Source organism: Siniperca chuatsi, linkage group LG17 (assembly GCF_020085105.1).
Source record: "Siniperca chuatsi isolate FFG_IHB_CAS linkage group LG17, ASM2008510v1, whole genome shotgun sequence".
NCBI lineage: Eukaryota > Metazoa > Chordata > Actinopteri > Centrarchiformes > Sinipercidae > Siniperca > Siniperca chuatsi.
This window is the reverse complement of record NC_058058.1, coordinates 26,954,071-26,970,860: the sequence shown is the minus strand read 5'-3', so window position 1 is coordinate 26,970,860 and position 16,790 is coordinate 26,954,071. Positions and strand designations below refer to the sequence as shown.

The following is a 16,790-nucleotide window of genomic DNA, read 5'->3' as shown; positions in this document are numbered from 1 at the left end:
ATGGAGGAGGTGTGCAATATTTATTTAAAAAGGTATAAAATATAGACAGTTATGTTTAGTACAAGAATTGGAAGTGGTAGGTAGCTCTCGCTCTCTCACTCTCACACAACCTAACACGGCAGTGGCGGATGGCCGCCCACCATTGAGTCTGGTTCTGTCAAAGGTTTCTGCCTCTTAAAGGAAGTTTTTCCTTGCCACTGTCGCCAAATGCTTGCTCATGGTGGGATTTGTTGGGTCTCTGTAATTAATACTGTATTATAAAGAGTACGGTCTAGACCTGCTCTATAGGAAAAGTGCAATGAGATAACTTCTGTTATGAATTGGCGCTATGTAATTAAATTGAATTGTTGAAATCTGGAGCAAGAAATTTCTTTCTTGCTCCAGATTTCAACAATTCAATGAAAATACTTAATTTTTATAACCCATGCAAAAAAATAGAGAAAGGAAAGCTAGAATCAATACTGGAACATTGGAGAGGTAATGTCATCTGGTGTGGAGATTTCAATGCACAGAGCACAGTATGGGGTGAACAAGAAGATTTAAATGGAGAAATCTTGGAGGAGCTACTGGATGAAAAGGGATTGGTATGTTTTAAATGATGGATCAGGCACAAAGGTAAATTTGGTGAAGGGTACAGAGTCGGCAATAGATCTTACTTTACTTTCACAGTCTTTGGTCAGGGAAAGTAGTTGGGAAGTATTTAAAGGAAGCACTACAGGGAGTGATCACTTTCCTATATTCACAAGAATTGGAGTAGAAAGGGAAGTAGAACAGGATGAGAGAGAAGGAAGATGGAAATTTGAAGAAGCAAACTGGAACAAGTATAGAGCAATAACTGAAGGAAAATTAAAGGAGGTAAATATAAACCAGGCAATTGATGATCTCAATGCAGAAATAAGCAATATCATTCTAGAAGCAGCAAAAGAGTCAATACCAAAAAGAAGCAGTAATAAAAAGGACAAAGATCCGCGGTGGACACAAGAATGCACTTCTGCAATTAAAAATAGAAATAAAGCCTTTAAAGTCTTGAAGAAAACACATTATTTTCAGAATCTTATTGACTATGAAAGAAAGCAGGCAGTAGTTAGGAGTACAGTAAAGAGTGTTAAAGGGGATTTTTGGAAGGGATTGTGGCTCACTAGGAAGGACTACACCGTTAGACTATGGGATATGATTAAGAGGATGTCTGGAAATAGAAAAGAATATGGATATCCTATAATGAAAGATGGGGGGAAAGTAGTAATAGAAGGTATAAAGCAGAGTTATTAGTAAGGCCATTTGTTACATATTACTGAAAATTTGAGTAATGAGGAAAAGAAATAGAATAGAAGAGATAGAATAGGAAAAAATGTAGAAGCACTGCAGGATGATAAGGAAGATGGAAATGCAATAAATATCATCACCGCCATAAAACATCAGAAGAAGAAGAAAAAGAAGGTCTTCGGCTAATAAGCGAGCTCACTGTTCTCAGTACGCGTCTATCATGTTTCCAACTTACTCCGTGCTCACGTGAGTCTGAGGAAATATGACAATACAGAAGAAGATGAAGGCACTGAAGATGATGAATTTATCAGACCACAAATGAGACACGAATTAGGTGGGAAAAAACGATACACGCCGCCGGAGTGGAGTGTTTCTGGGGACCGGGCCTCACTCATTACTGTACAAAAGCACACAATCGGACATTGGACTGCAGCTGATGTCACTCAACCAATAGGTGAAAAGTTAAGCCTGTGTCACACAGCCCCCCTCATTTGCATAATGAAGCAGATATGCATACAGAAATGTAAAAAGAAAAGACAGCAATAAATAAGTTTGGGGAAATCAATGGGGGGAAAATGCAAAGGGAAAATAATACATACATAAATAAATACATAAAAAAATTAATATATAAATATATAAATACATACAACCATAAATAAATACTAATGAATGAATACAAAAATAAATGAATGAACAAATTAATAAATAAAATTAATTGGGAAAGTAAATAAATGGGAATTAATACAAATGTAAATAAATACAGAAGCAAATTAAAACAAATATCAATTTGTGTCACATTTTATACATTATTTAATAATGTATAAAAAATCATTTTAATATTATTTGGTGCATTTAAATAAATGTAATTATTAATTTATTTGTCGAGTCATTTATGTATTTATTTTTGATTTTGGCAGTTCCAGTCCTCCTCATGTGTCGCATAAAAGTAGTGCCTTCTGTTCTTATTAGATTAGATTCAACTTTCTTGTCATTACACATGTACAAGAACAAGGCAACGAAATGCAGTTTAGGTTGAACCAGAAGTGCAATAAGCAAGTGCAGGATATAAAGTGTGTGCATAAAAGCAGTATTATGAAAATGCCCCTAAACTGTGGAACTCACTGACTCTGGATATCAGAATGGCAACCTGTCTCAGTATTTTTTAAAAAAGGAATTTAAAGACTTCTTTTAATCTCGCTTTTACCTTGAATTTGGAGTGAAGTTGGTTTTTACATTATTTTAATTCTTGGTGTTTATTTTATTCTATTGAGTTTTATGTATTGCCTTTTATCACTTTGTTTTATTGTTGTAAATTTTAGTCTCGCAAAATGTTTTTGTGTGTTGTTTTGATTTTGCAATGTAAAGCACTTTGGGTTACATGTTTGTATGAAAGGTGCTATATAAATAAAGCTGAGTTGAGTTTCTAAATCACCTCAAACATAGTTTAGCATTTCTGTAGTGCAATTTCTCGTTACTTATCGGCTTGTGTCTACTTTATATTAAGCAAAGGGTATATAAAGACTGACAGCAGAACAAGCTGTAACCACAACATATGCCATACCATTTTATAAAATGTCTCATGGCTAACGAGTTAGCAAACAGTTGCCTATTTACACATCCTCAGTCATTATCAGTCATTTGGAGTCATGTTTCCACCAGGTGAATCTAAGTCCAACATTCACTCTGCTTTTAGCTCTGGTTTGCTCTCCACTCGAGAAAAATATCCAGCTCTCATACATTTAAATGGTGCCGCTGCATTAGCACACGTGCAAACAAGAAGCCATGGATGACTGCAAAGGTGCGCACGCAGCTGAAAAACTGAAACGATGCCTTCACGTCGGCCGACAAGGCAGCTTTCAGCTTGGCATGGACCAATCAGACACGGTCTATCAGAGAGGAGAAGCGCAGCGTAACATAGGTGCCCCGCAGGGCTGCGTGCCCAGTCCCCTGCTGTTCACGCTGCTGACTCACGACTGTGCTCTAACCACATCATGACGTCTGCTGACGACATGACAGTAGTGGGCCTCATCAGCAACAATGAGATATATATATATATATATATATATATATATATATATATATATATATATATACACACATACATATGTATGTGTGTGTATGTATGTATGTATGTATGTGTGTGTGTGTTTCCACAGCAGCTTGGTGAGCCACGTGTGCGTGTGGAGGAGGCTTGTTGTTAATGACGTAGCCTATTGAAAACCAACATGGTCCCGAATGACATCGGCACCAACAGGTGCACTTACAAGCTTTTACTAAACAACGGCATAAGTAGGAGACTCTCTCTGTGTGTTTCTCTGCAGAGCATGTGCGATTGCCAGTAGATCGCACGGGAGGGGTAGAGCGAGGGGAGATTGTCCACTAGTTAATCGTTCGAGGATGGCGCTGTTAATATCCCTGAGCGGTCCGACCAAGTAAGGTCTATGTGTCTTTTGTAACCAAACCACTTCCACTACTGACGTAGCTCCGCTTTTTGGAACCAACTCCTCCACTGTGGAGCCAGTAGCAATGTTACTTTTGCTTTCGGCCCTGCTTGTTGTTGCTGTACATAACAGTACGATGTCATTAAGTCCACTAGTCGGAATGTTGCCATTATCAAGATATGATTTTTTTTTTTATCATATTAAAAATTATACCGGTATTATTGTGAACAATATGATATGGCACGCCCCTAAATCCATGCCACGGGCAGAGGTATGGAATATTATTTATTATTCACCATAAATTCTTTGTGAGTAACCAGTTGCTATCATCTTGGCATAATTTTCTACCGTCAGCCACTTTTAGATCCCGGCGCTACTGCTTCCAAGCGTGTAGGAGAAACTACGGAGGCCTCGAAACGCGCGGAAAACGCGAAAGGCCCTATCCAGAGCCAGTGCTTGGTTTGTCCGTTCTGAGCTACTGTAGAAACATGACGGTGCAACATGGCGACCTCCGTGGAAAGGAACCCGCTCCCTATATTGATAAAAACGACTTATTCTATTGTAACGAAAACACAACGATTCTTATTCATTGATTATACACTAATGAAAACATACTTATACATATTATATTCCACTTCTGCCAATAGCTCCTCCTCAATGTTACACACTGGACCTTTAAATTGCATAATTTTCTCTACAAATACCCGGGACATGGGGCTCGTTCTTCCCTTAAACGTTAAATGCCGTTAGCTAGCGTTGGCTGCCAATGATATCTGCTAGGCTAACTAGCTACCAGTTAGTTAGCTAACTAGCTACCAGTTAGTATAGTTAGTATGGCAAACGTCCCTGTAATGTTACCTTTTACAGACGAAACCCCGCTTAAGTCAGTCTAGATTCAATGGTCCTCGAGGTCAGGTTTTGTACAGTTGTCACAGGTAGGTTAACGCAAGCAACAAGCTAGTAAGCATTACTTAACTAACTTACACAAATGTCATTCCAGCCGTGTGTGTCCTTGCCCGGCCAAACATGCCTCACGCAGTCAGTCGTAATGCTGCCTTCACCGCTGTTGGAAATACTGCTACTGCCTCCATGTACCACAAACGACCCGACAATGTGATATAAGGCAGAGTAAACGGTAAATGTAGTCCATCTATGAAATGTAACGTTACCGTTTATTTTTCGGTCACATCAACCAAAGGAAAATCCCCTTGTTTTTCTTTCTGAATTACAGGTGATAAAAAATGTGCAAGCGTTTTAAAACAAATAAGAGGAGCGTTCCTGTAAGTATTGAAAGACTTTTCTATGACATAAAAAGGATCATTCGAGATGAACTGCGCCTCGCCTGGAAAGTAGACGAGATCAGGGGACTACAGCAGGGGGCGGTGACAAAGAGCTGCCGTCAAGTCCCAACTCAGCTGGGTCCGCTCCATTTCAGTGCGCCGGTGCACCGCTTAACACGTAACGGCGAGGGCTGGGAAAACTGTTTAAATGGGAGTGTAAACCGTCAGCCAGCGGCAGCAATCACGTAAATGTCAGTTGACAAAACAAACAAACAATCTCGGCCTACAGTCCAAAAGCCATGGTAGCTTTATTAGTTGACAAATAATTGTCAGCATCGACACTACCGTTCACAATATGATTTTATGTATGCCTGAATTACATGCATCAGTTCTCCATTTTATCACTCTCCCTTGACCTGTTTATTTTTGTATAGGCCTTGTGGTGGAGGTACACGCCGCTGTCACCCCTTGAATTGAGCGGGGTATTCGGCGTATGCGCTGGCTGAGACGCCTTTTAAATGGTCTGCAGACTCCGCCTACTCGGCTCACCGCAGGCGTACGCCGGCGTTGTAATGGTGCGAACCCAGTAGTACCGGCTGCGGCTTCGCACAGATGCGGGGTTGGACGTCCAGCCCCACCCATATCCAACTACGTCATCCCTGCTCCGTTCATGAAAAGTGGGAACTTTGGATTCTTGCCAATGTCATATGTATTTACTGCATTTACAACACCTGCAAACTGTAGGATTTCGTTCCAGTATCCCCTATTTAATGGTATGGAGCGACGATTACACTCCTGCATGTATGTATACATGACGTGATTACTGTCAATAAGCTGTTACAAAGTTGAACAGAAAAAAGCATTATTAATAATTGATCAGTTTTTGCATTTGTAAAGATAGTGTTTCCTGCTCTGTGTCTCTGCAGAGGGAAATAAATATTTTGCCACAGAGGCTTTAGTGGATATTCCATTGTTTGCAAGTAGAAATGCAGGTAAATCTGGCTTTGCATATCATAATCACAGTTTTCTGATCTTGAACATTCTTACAGCCTGCTGTGGCCCAAATGATTGAAATGAAAATGAATGATTTTAGAAGTAAGGCCTGTCACAGATGACACTTATAAGCCTGCATGACCATGAAAATTCAAGTAAAACACAAGCATCATACTAATATTACACCATGTCTGAGAGTTTGCATGAAGTGGAAGGCACACAACCACTGTTAACAACACTGATACTCAGCTGAAATGGGTCTAGTTACTTTCCAGATGTGGATTGTACATACATGACCAACTGTGAGTTACTAAAATATAATTCATTGGTACACATTATACCGCCCAACAGTAAATAAGTAGTTAGAATGAGCTCGGCTTGGACCAGCTGCAACGTTCTAATGCCTCTCTGCCGCACTGTAATGTATCACTAATAATTCATATTATTGGGTTGCCATGATTTTTGATGACCACAACTCATCATTCTTGCTATTGAGACACAAATGTGCAGTTAATTTCATGTGTTTTTAGACACTAGGGTGGACTGAGGCATTGTAGCAATTGTAGCCTCATTTATGTGAACGATGGATCAGAACATGTCAGAGATGGTGCTTGGGATTTGTTGGGTCTCTGTAATTAATATTATAAAGAGTACAGTGTAGACCTGCTCTATAGGAAAAGTGCAATGAGATAACATCTGTTATGAATTGGCGCTATGTAAATAAAATTGAATTGAATTGAAGCTACTGTTGTGGAATGGGCAGTGTCCTACTAATGATAAGCCAAGGTAAATCTGGCTTTGCATATGATAATCACAGTTTCCTGCACTTGAACACCTTTACAACCTGCTTTCACCTGTCTCCTTTAACATGAATGTTGAATCAGTGCAGGCAGACCAGACGTAGACACTACAGATATTTCAATTCAGTGAGAAGGTTTCCAAGCAGTGGGAAAGTCACAAAGACAGAATTGAAATAATTAATCAGGTGAATATGGTATCTAGCATCTAGTTTAAGATATTTTCTAGCTGCTGTGGACAAAGAATTGAAATGCAAATTAATGATTTAAGACGTAAGGCTTGCAGAAAATGTCACCCATGGCCATGCTAATTCACGTAGACTACAAGCATCTTACTAATGTCCAATGTTGTTTTTGTCTTACAATGTATCTAATACAATGGATAGGGAGATATTGTTTTAACCTCTCAGTAGAAGAAAAGCAAAAAAATTAATTTTCTAAATCCTGGAGTTTAACATGAATGGAAATGGGCATTGAAATATTCAGTGTATTAATGGAGTTACCTACAGCCTCTCCCAGAACCAGCACAACAGGATGCAGACCTTTATTTATGTGTAGAATTTTGTTTTGAAGTTTGTCCCCTAAAACAAAAGATGCTCCCTGCTTGGATTGTCCCCTCTTTGCTTGAACAAAATGACACTGGACTCCTGCATGGATGTCGTCATTATGACAGAAAATGTAATCATTATCAATAAGTTGTTATGTGACAAAGTTTGACAGGAAAATAAGAATTGTTAAGTGTTTGATCAGTTTTGTAACGGTGTTTCCTGCTCTGTGTCTCTGCAGAGGGAAATAAATATTTTGTCACAGAGCCTTTAGAGAACCTTCCATTGTCTGCAAGTAGAAGTGCTGCCTGGGAACAATTATTTAACATGATATGAGAAATTAGGATTCATCAGATTGTAACTACTGCAACACAAATTTCTACTCCATAAAGTATTGGCTCTAATGGAGTTCTTTACTACCTATCTCCATTTTTGTCATGGTCAACTGTAGTCCTTACCACTGTAAACAAAAGTAAATCTAACCCATTTCCCCAAATTACTGAGGAACATTTTTCATTTCATTACCAGAGAACATTTGCATGACTGTGCCAGCAATAGTTTACAACTGATGTCTTATCTGAAAAACGAATCACTGTCCAGATAGCTGGCCAGGATTGTGTATACAGTGGTGCAAAAAAGTGTTTCCCCGCTTCCTGATTATTATTATTTTTTTGAATGTTTGTCACACTTAAATGTTTCAGATCATCATCACAAGTAAACAGAAAATGCAGTTTTTAAATGAAGGTTGTTATTATTAAGGGAAAATAAAATCTAAGCCTACATGGCCCTGTGTGAAATAGTGATTGTGAAGTGTTGACCACTTTGCAATTTTTTAGAGGACGAAAACCGACCTTGAGCTTTCTCTACTCTTTTACTATTCATCTACTTCTATCATTTATTTTCTGTTTATCTATTTTACCTATCAATAGGTAGTATAACTACCTATCTAGGCATATTTTACCTGTCTTTCTTTTTAAAAACTTTTTTATCTACATCTTCGAGGCCAAAGCTGTCATGGTTTTGGATCTTGAGTTTAGTCATTTCTTGTTTTATTTTGGAATACTCACCTCTCCTCTTGTGTTTAGTACTTTACTTCCTGCCTTTGTGTCTTTTCCATCCAGTTTTGATTGTCTGCCCCACCCTGATTAGTTTCACCTGTGTCTTGTTTTCTCCCCTCACCTGAGTGTATATAATCTGTATGCTTCCCTTGTTTCTTTGTCAGTTCATCTTTGTCTTTATGTCAAGCGTCCTGGCCTTTGGTTCCTGTATTCTCCTAGTGTTTTTGGATTTGTTTTGTTTTGTTTCTCTTGACCTCGCCTGGATTTTGGACTTTGCCTGCACTGTGTTGGATTTGATTGCCTTCTGTGGACTGTGTATTCTGTTTTGACCAGTGCCTGCCTGACACCTGTAAGTCTTTGTTATATTCTCTTATTTATTAAACTAGTTGAACTGCACCTACTCTGCTTCTGTTGGCTGTGTTTGGGTCCAAACCCTTGTGTTTCCTGCTTGAGGCACAAAAGCAAGAGGTAAGTTTCACATTTTTATAAATTCCCCTTGTATGTTTCTGTCAATTCATACTGATAGCTTCATATTCTTTAACAAAGTCACCCAAGTTATCATGCCTTTCATCACTTATTGTATAAACAATCATTTTAAATCAACTTGTTGTAGTTCAAGACAGTGAATCACATAATATATTCTTAAATATTTAACAGAAGAAATTTGACCCAGAAGGGTTTGTCCTGAAAAGGAAGCCTTGCACTTCATTGCTTCTGGGAAAGATAAATACACATTTCAGAAAAAAAATCATCAACGAGGAGAAAGGTATGTTGTTAGATCAGAATATAAGATTCTCTGTTTAATACTGTTCATAGATATGAAATTTAATTAAAGAAAAGCAGTTTTGTTGCTAATGAATAATAAGGCAAGAAATGGTGTATTGTTACAGTCTGTACATAGTATTATATGTATAATTATTACATGTTTAGAAAAATAGTTTAAAGGCAGAGAGGTAAATATACTAATTTGCTTTCTTGTCAGGGGTAGATGTGAAGATCAATGCCACACACACATTTGAATGTTAAATATAAAGCCAGCAGGCTGATAAAGTAAAACAAAACAAACATGATTCCTCTGATGGCCTAGGAGTTTTATAACTGGACAGAGCCAGGTTAGCTGTTTCCCCCAGCTTCCAGTCTTTGTTAAGCTAAGCTTACTGGCTGCTGTCTCTAATTTAAAATGTATGTATATATGTATATGTGTGTGTGTATATGGTATTGATCTTCTCATAACTCTCAGCAAGAAAGTCATGTTAAGTAGGGGAAATTTTAAATGACTCACTGCCATTATACATAGTGTACAGATTTATTATGTGTAATTATACAGATGAAGATACAGTAATTGTTTTCAAAGCATGCCTTTTGTTAATCCAAACCCTTAAGGTGACAATGCATATTATCAAGTGTTAGAATTGCTGAGATAGTGTTGGTTGTTAATGGTATGTGGCAGACAGTTGCAACATTTATTAAACATGTATTATACTTAATATAATTTTATAAATAGAATTAGATTATGCAACTGAATAAATTATCAGGTCATGGAGTAATTGCCACCAAAAACATTGAGCCAGGAGAATTCTTGCTTGAGTATGTTGGAAGAAGAGGCCCTGTTCAAAGAGTACTCTGTCATTAAGTCGCTTAATATTTTTAAACTGTAAAAAAATTATGTAACTATTCAGTGTTGATGGCAGTAAGAATACAGCAAGACTTGGAAGATTCATAAATGACGATCACATGAAGAAAAATAGCAAAATTGAAATAGTTAGTCAAAAGTCACCCTTTTTTTATTTTTAAATCTGTTTTAATCATACCATATATACATATACTGCTGAACACAATATTTGATATTAACACAGAATAACTGACTGTAATTCTGATTTTTTTTTTTTTTTTTTTTTTTTTTTTTTTGTGTCTGTGCTACAAACATGTGACCAACAGATGAACAGAAAAGCCCACATCTGTGTGCATGTGCAATCACAAAATTAAACACATAAGAAGAAATTTTGTATGACTACAGAGACCCTAACTGTCAACATGTATTTATATTTACACATTGTCACACACCACTTGTCTCAGGGATTTCATCATTTAACTAAGTGGTGAGGATTTCTCTCCTTTATTAATATTGTAAATATGCTTTGCAAACTGGCGTAAAGTCCTTGTGTATTGTTGAAACCCAAAATGTTGAGTAGCCCTTATATGGTGCAGCATAAAATAAGGGTGCGGAGGAAAGTAGGCAGAGAGATTGTTGGTGACTAAACTCCAGATTTGAAGAATTGTAAGGCATGATAGTTTTGTTCCCAGAACATGAGCAATAAAAAAACAGTGTAAGTGAGAGGATGTTTGGTATGCTATGTCTGTACACTGAAAGAGCTGTGAGATGACTAATCTAACCAATCTTATCAGTCAAGGTTTACACTTGCTGTAGTTAGGATTTAATGTATTACATATCAAGGCAGCGTTATTATCAAATACTGTCAATGATTAAAAACTTGCATACTTAAATTACATGCATGAAAGCAATCATTTTGTTTTAGAAAACCATTGCTTCCTCCTGTGATGAGCACATGGAAAAGAGGGTAAAGAGATATGGAGGTTTCTTTCTTCATCTATATTCACTGAAGAAACTCTGGGCTCTCACTATAGTAATTTTTCCAGTTATGTTTTATATACACTGTTATGTTGTTTTGTATTTGCATTATCTCATTGGGTTTTAAGGAATCTCGATGGAAGAATTAATTTGAAAATCTTCACTCCAAGCCTGGCGTGATGAAAATTGATGACCTTGTTTTCAACACAAAAATGATTGCAAATGGATGCAATGCTGCTGAGATTTTCCGAGCACTCTTTCACAACTGCCACGTGGCAGTGATACAGGAAGCCGAACATATTTCCAAAACAAATTGGAAATGGCCTACTTCCTGTGTTCAGAAAATTTAATTCAACTCAATTTCATTTATATAGCGCCGATTCATAACAGAAGTGATCTCATTGCGCTTTTCCTATAGAGCAGGTCTAGACCGTACTCTTTATAATATTAATTACAGAGACCCAACAAATCCCACCATGAGCAAGCACTTGGTGACAGTGGCAAGGAAAAAAGAGAAACTTCCTTTTAACAGGCAGAAACCTTGGACAGAACCAGACTCAATGGTGGGCGGCCATCCGCCGCGTGTTAGGTTTTGACCACATAGAATTGTTTGATTTTTTTTATATGGTAGAATAGTATATGTAGTAGTAGAATTGTAGTGTTAATATTAATAAATTAGTAATAATAGGAATGACAGACAAACTGGGATCTGATTCCACAGGAGAGGAGCTTGATAACTGAAGGCTCTGGCTCCCATTCTACTTTTGGAGACTCTAGGAGCCACAAGTAACCCTGCATCCTGGGAGCAGAGCAGAGCAATTCATCAAATTAATTGAACTAGAATGGACAACACACGTGTCATCCAATGCACTGGAAACCTTGTATCTGAAGAAATGGAACAGCCCCCAAATGCTGCCTCTATCAGAAGACATTAAGAAGCTCCAGGATCATTTGAAATGCCTTGAAGCAGTCAATAAAAAGCTCTTATTGACCATCCATCAAAAGTTATGGAGTGTGCTCTCAAGTCACTCTGACACAGCTGATATTATTCAGTCGTCGTGAAGGAGACGTTTCTAGGATGGAAGTCAAAACATGCCTGCAGAGAAACATTTTATGTAGGATGAAATTCTGGCAAGCCTGTCACCTATTATTTTCTTTTTGGAGAAGAAATTTTTGAGAATCTCATCAGGGTAGAGGTACGGAGGAAAAGGTGCCGCAAACTACTGGGGCTCTTCCCAACGTTGTGTGTGTGTGTGTCTTTGTCAGTAACTGTGTCTACGCATGTTGTCTTTTGAGGTGCCAGAGAGCTGATTGCGGTATCCAACCAGATCTGGAGCACCTGGGCGCAGTGCTCTACAGGATATGTAATATGTATGCGTGACTCGCTCTCTTCCCTATCAGTGCCTGCGCCCTATTGCTTTGCGTAGCATTTTGTTTTACTCCAGAACACTTTATCCTACACTACCCACACACATCCACATGAACACTACTGATTTCACTGACTATACACCTCATATCCAAAGTTAGAGTTCAGTTTATTTTCTTTATTACAATAAATAACTTGTATTTATTGGCATTCTGTGTCTTTTCCCGTTTTTGTCATGGCCTATGGGCCGGGTTATGACAGTGTGCAGGTAAGTCAGATTAAAATGTGAAATCTTAACATTTTCAGTCATTAATAAAGACAAAAGGAGTGCAAATATAAATAGTATTTATTTAAATGTGAACCATGTTTTATGTAAATAACAGGACAAAAACACAAAAAGGTGGACAATATTTAAACTATAAATGTAAAAGTTAACACATTTATTAAAAAAAAAATCAACAGACTGGGCAGACAGTTATTCCCAGAGAGCTGCGGAGTCCAGGGGATGGTAGTGTATATAGCTAACGTTAGCCTTGTTATGCATGTGTGTCCATGCTTCATAACTTCAACACTTGCAGATGCAGCCGCTGCACAGATTGGAATAAATAAGTCAGATTGTAGAAATTAGACTATCACTGTAAAGTTCATTAGCTGAGAAGCCCCCTCCCCAGCCCAGGTAAATGTATACTGTGAGTCAGGAGGATTCTGGGTAGATGCTCCAGCAGCTTAGTGATGTATGATCTGAGCTGTTGAATTAAAATCCCTCTTTTACCTCACATGTCTCCTGTAGTGATCTCTGGCTGTGCAGCTGACCCCTGCAGATCCTCTTATCTCAACTCAGGACATCCTTCAACACTCCTCTGCAACAAACACTCAGCATTTACAACTGTCTTTAGAAACATGTTTCAGTACAAGTGGGTCCGTCATTTAGCCGGTAACCAATGTATTGTAGTTACAAATAGCTGCAAAGTTGACCCTTCTTTTTTCTATTACAGTGTTAGGCAGACACAGCCTTTGATCTGTACAGCTTTTTGACCAATAAAAACAAACAAATGGAATGATGCCTCCAGCCTTTTCTTTCACCCCGTTCTGAGCCCAATTCAAAAGCAGCTACTGTAACAAGTTAAATTAGAAAAACTGCAGCAGTTTACACAAACGTATATATGACTGATATTCTCATGAATGCAAAGCATCGTGGTGCCCAGTAACAGCGGTGCTGGGAACCCTATTGAAATCGCTCCGATTTGTATTTATTTTTTTATTTTATTTTTTCTGCTGGTAAAAGTGGTACTGCAGCCTACACCATGAGTTATGCAAAGGAAATTCACAGGGGAGGTATAGACTGGTGCACACACCTCAGACACCAAATATGACACATGTCCACCAGCAGGTGATGCTATACTCAACCAAAATGCGTTTTGGCCAGTAACTCCCACATAGTATGTTGCATATTTGAAAACCTTACATGCATGCGTTGACTGAATTGAGCTGCATCTCGTGATATATGCCATTTCCTAATTTCACAAAATTGCAAAATATGCAAAACCTACTTTTTGGAACTCCTCCTAGGTCGTGAGTCCGGTCTGCATGAAAAGTTTGTACGTTGAATCTATTGACCCTCATGATGAAAAGTTATATAAAAGTTTCACACTCCAAACTTCAAAAAAAACACCCATACGTCCTACGTTTTTCAGCCCATCCACTGATGTGTGACTAAAGTTTGCCTCACTGCAACCTATGGTCAATTAAGAAGTCTGTCATTCTATATTTTTCTAAATATAAAACATAAATTAATATCTATATCTCCACATAGATCTGTTTGATTAACACGGAACTTGGCTTGGTAGTTTCTTATGCCTCACTGAGGCTCTGTGTAAAATATGGTGTCAATAGGCCACTAGGTGGCGCTTTTATTGAAAAATGAAATATGCAAACATACTTTTTCAAACTCCTCCTAGACTGTGAGTCTGATCTGCACGAAACTGTGCACACAGAATCTATGGATGCTCATGATCAAAAGTTATTAAAAGAATTTTGATACTCCAAAAAATATACAAGTTATAAAGCAAAAACTTCCTGTGGGTTGCAGTCAAAACAGGAAGTAATGTCATATCTCCACATAGGATTGTCCAAATAACACGAAACTTGGGCCAGTACTTTCCCATGCCCCACCATGCGCCAGTTGGCCACTAGGTGGCGCTTTTGTGGCAAAATCATGACGTGCGAAACCTACTTTTGTTTAGCTATTGTTAGATTGCAAGTCCAATCTGCATAAATTATAGCAAAAATAAAAATAAATAGAATGAGTAATCTAAGGCATGGAACAAGCAGCAGGATCAGGTGAATGATGAGGTGAATGCGGGGGATTTTGCATGATGGTTCTGTAGAGTAAAGGGCACCAGAGCTGGATGGACATTTCTACTTTTTTGGGCTGCGATACTCCTAAGACTGAAGGCTTGACTCTTGTGGTGCTGTACTCCTATGATGGAAATATTTTCTCAAGTGTATAGCTTGTTAAGTCATACACATGAAAAGCTCATAAGCTCACTAAAAGAGTCACCCTCATAGTAGTACAGATTTTACACCTTCAGTGATGAATGTTGCAGGCCCTATATAAGTAAATAAGTAAGCTAGAAAGTGAATAGGCTATATAACTAAATAATTAAATAAATAAATAGAATGATAAATAAATAAATAAAATGATTAATCTAAGGCATGGAACAAACAGCAGGATCAGGTGAATCAGAATCAGAATCAGTAATACTTTCTTTATCCCTGAGGGGAAACTCTTTTGTTCCAGCAGCTCACTATCACGTCAGTGCACACAGGAAAAGAAGTACTAAGCAAAAAATAAGGGTATGGTAATAAGGAACAATCAGGCAAATGCAGGGAATTTTGCAGAATGGTATGTAATGGATGGACACTAAGAGCTGGACAGACATTTCTATTTTTTGGGCCTTTTAATTGCATCAGACAATGGACTTATCTCTGTACTTGTCTTGTTAGATCTTAGTGCTGCATTCGCCACCATTGACCATCACATCCTATTACAGAGACTCAAACATTCAATTGGCATTAAAGGAACAGCACTAAGCTGGTTTAAATCCTATCTATCAGATCAATCTCAGTTTGTACATGTTAACGGTGAGTCCTCCGTGCATGCCAAAGTTAGTCACAGCGTTCCACAAGGTTCTGTGCTTGGACCGATTCTATTCACCTTATATATGCTTCCTATAGGCAATATTATTAGGAAACACTCCATAAACTTTCATTGTTATGCGGATGATACCCAATTATATCTTTCGATCAAGCCAGATGAAACTAACCAGTTAGCTAAACTTCAACCATGCCTTAAGGACATAAAGACCTGGATGGCCTGCAATTTTCTGATGTTAAACTCTGACAAAACTGAAGTTATTGTACTTGGCCCCAAAGACTCTAAAGACATACAGTAGTTGCTCTAGATGGCATTGCCCTGGTCCCCAGCACCACCGTAAGGAACCTCGGAATTATCGTTGATCAGGATTTATCCTTTAACTCCCACATGGAACAAATTTCAAGGACTGCCTTCTTTCACCTACGCAACATTGCAAAAATCAGGCACAACCTGTCTCAAAATGATGCTGAAAAACTAGTCCATGCATTTGTTACTTCTAGGTTGGACTATTGCAATTCCTTATTATGAGACTGCCTGAATAAGTCCCTTAAGAGTCTCCAGTTGATGCAGAATGCTGCGGCACGTGTACTGACAAGAACTAGGAAAAGAGATCATATCTCTCCAATATTAGCTTCTCTGCACTGGCTCCCTGTAAAATCCAGAATAGAATTTAAAATCCTTCTCCTCACCTACAAAGCTCTTAATGGTCAGGCACCATTGTACCTTAACAAGCTCATAATACCTTATTACACAACTAGAACACTGTGCTCCCAGAATGCAGGGTTACTTGTGGTTCCTAGAATCTCCAAAAGTAGAATGGGAGCCAGAGCCTTCAGTTATCAAGCTCCTCTCCTGTGGAATCAGGTCTCAGTTTGGGTTCGGGAGGCAGACACCATCTCCACATTTAAGAGTAGGCTGAAGACTTTCCTCTTTGATAAAGCTTATAGTTAGGACTGGCTTGGGTGAGTCCTGAACCCTTAGTCCCTTAGTTATGCTGCTATAGGCCTAGACTGCCGAGAGACTTGCCATGATGCACCTCTTTCCTTTCTCCTTCTTTCGCTCTCCACCTGTATGCATTTTTATCCCATTACTGCATGTTACTAACTCGACGTCTTCTCTCTCCCGTAGTTCTGTGCTTCCTCGTTTCTCTCCTCTCTCATTATTATTCCTATGACTGTCATTCTTCTTATTATTCATTTATTAATATTAATGTTACCACTACCATTACATTATTATTAATGTAATGGTAGTGGTAACAGAAACATTGCCAAAGGGAGAAAAATCAGCGCATTGTTTAATT

General features: G+C 38.3%; 1 protein-coding gene, 1 long non-coding RNA gene and 1 pseudogene across 5 annotated transcripts in view; 2 read left to right on the top strand and 1 right to left on the bottom strand.

Moving 5' to 3' along the window:
• lg17h6orf136 (linkage group 17 C6orf136 homolog) overlaps positions 1-5,082 on the bottom strand; it is a 32,234-nt gene extending 27,152 nt beyond the window's left edge. The window contains exon 1 of one of the 4 annotated variants that reach the window (XM_044171422.1): positions 4,689-5,082. The gene's annotated coding sequence lies outside the window, so the exon portion shown is untranslated. Of the gene's footprint in view, positions 1-4,562 lie in introns of all 4 variants that reach the window. The other 3 variants (XM_044171424.1, XM_044171426.1, XM_044171425.1) reach the window with 3 other exon arrangements.
• LOC122864763 overlaps positions 1-16,441 on the top strand; it is a 109,143-nt pseudogene extending 92,702 nt beyond the window's left edge.
• LOC122864207 lies at positions 7,323-13,391 on the top strand. The gene is made up of 2 exons (XR_006375162.1): positions 7,323-8,726; positions 11,689-13,391. It is a non-coding gene; the product is annotated as an uncharacterized LOC122864207 (long non-coding RNA).
• Positions 16,442-16,790: the final 349 nt, after the last annotated feature.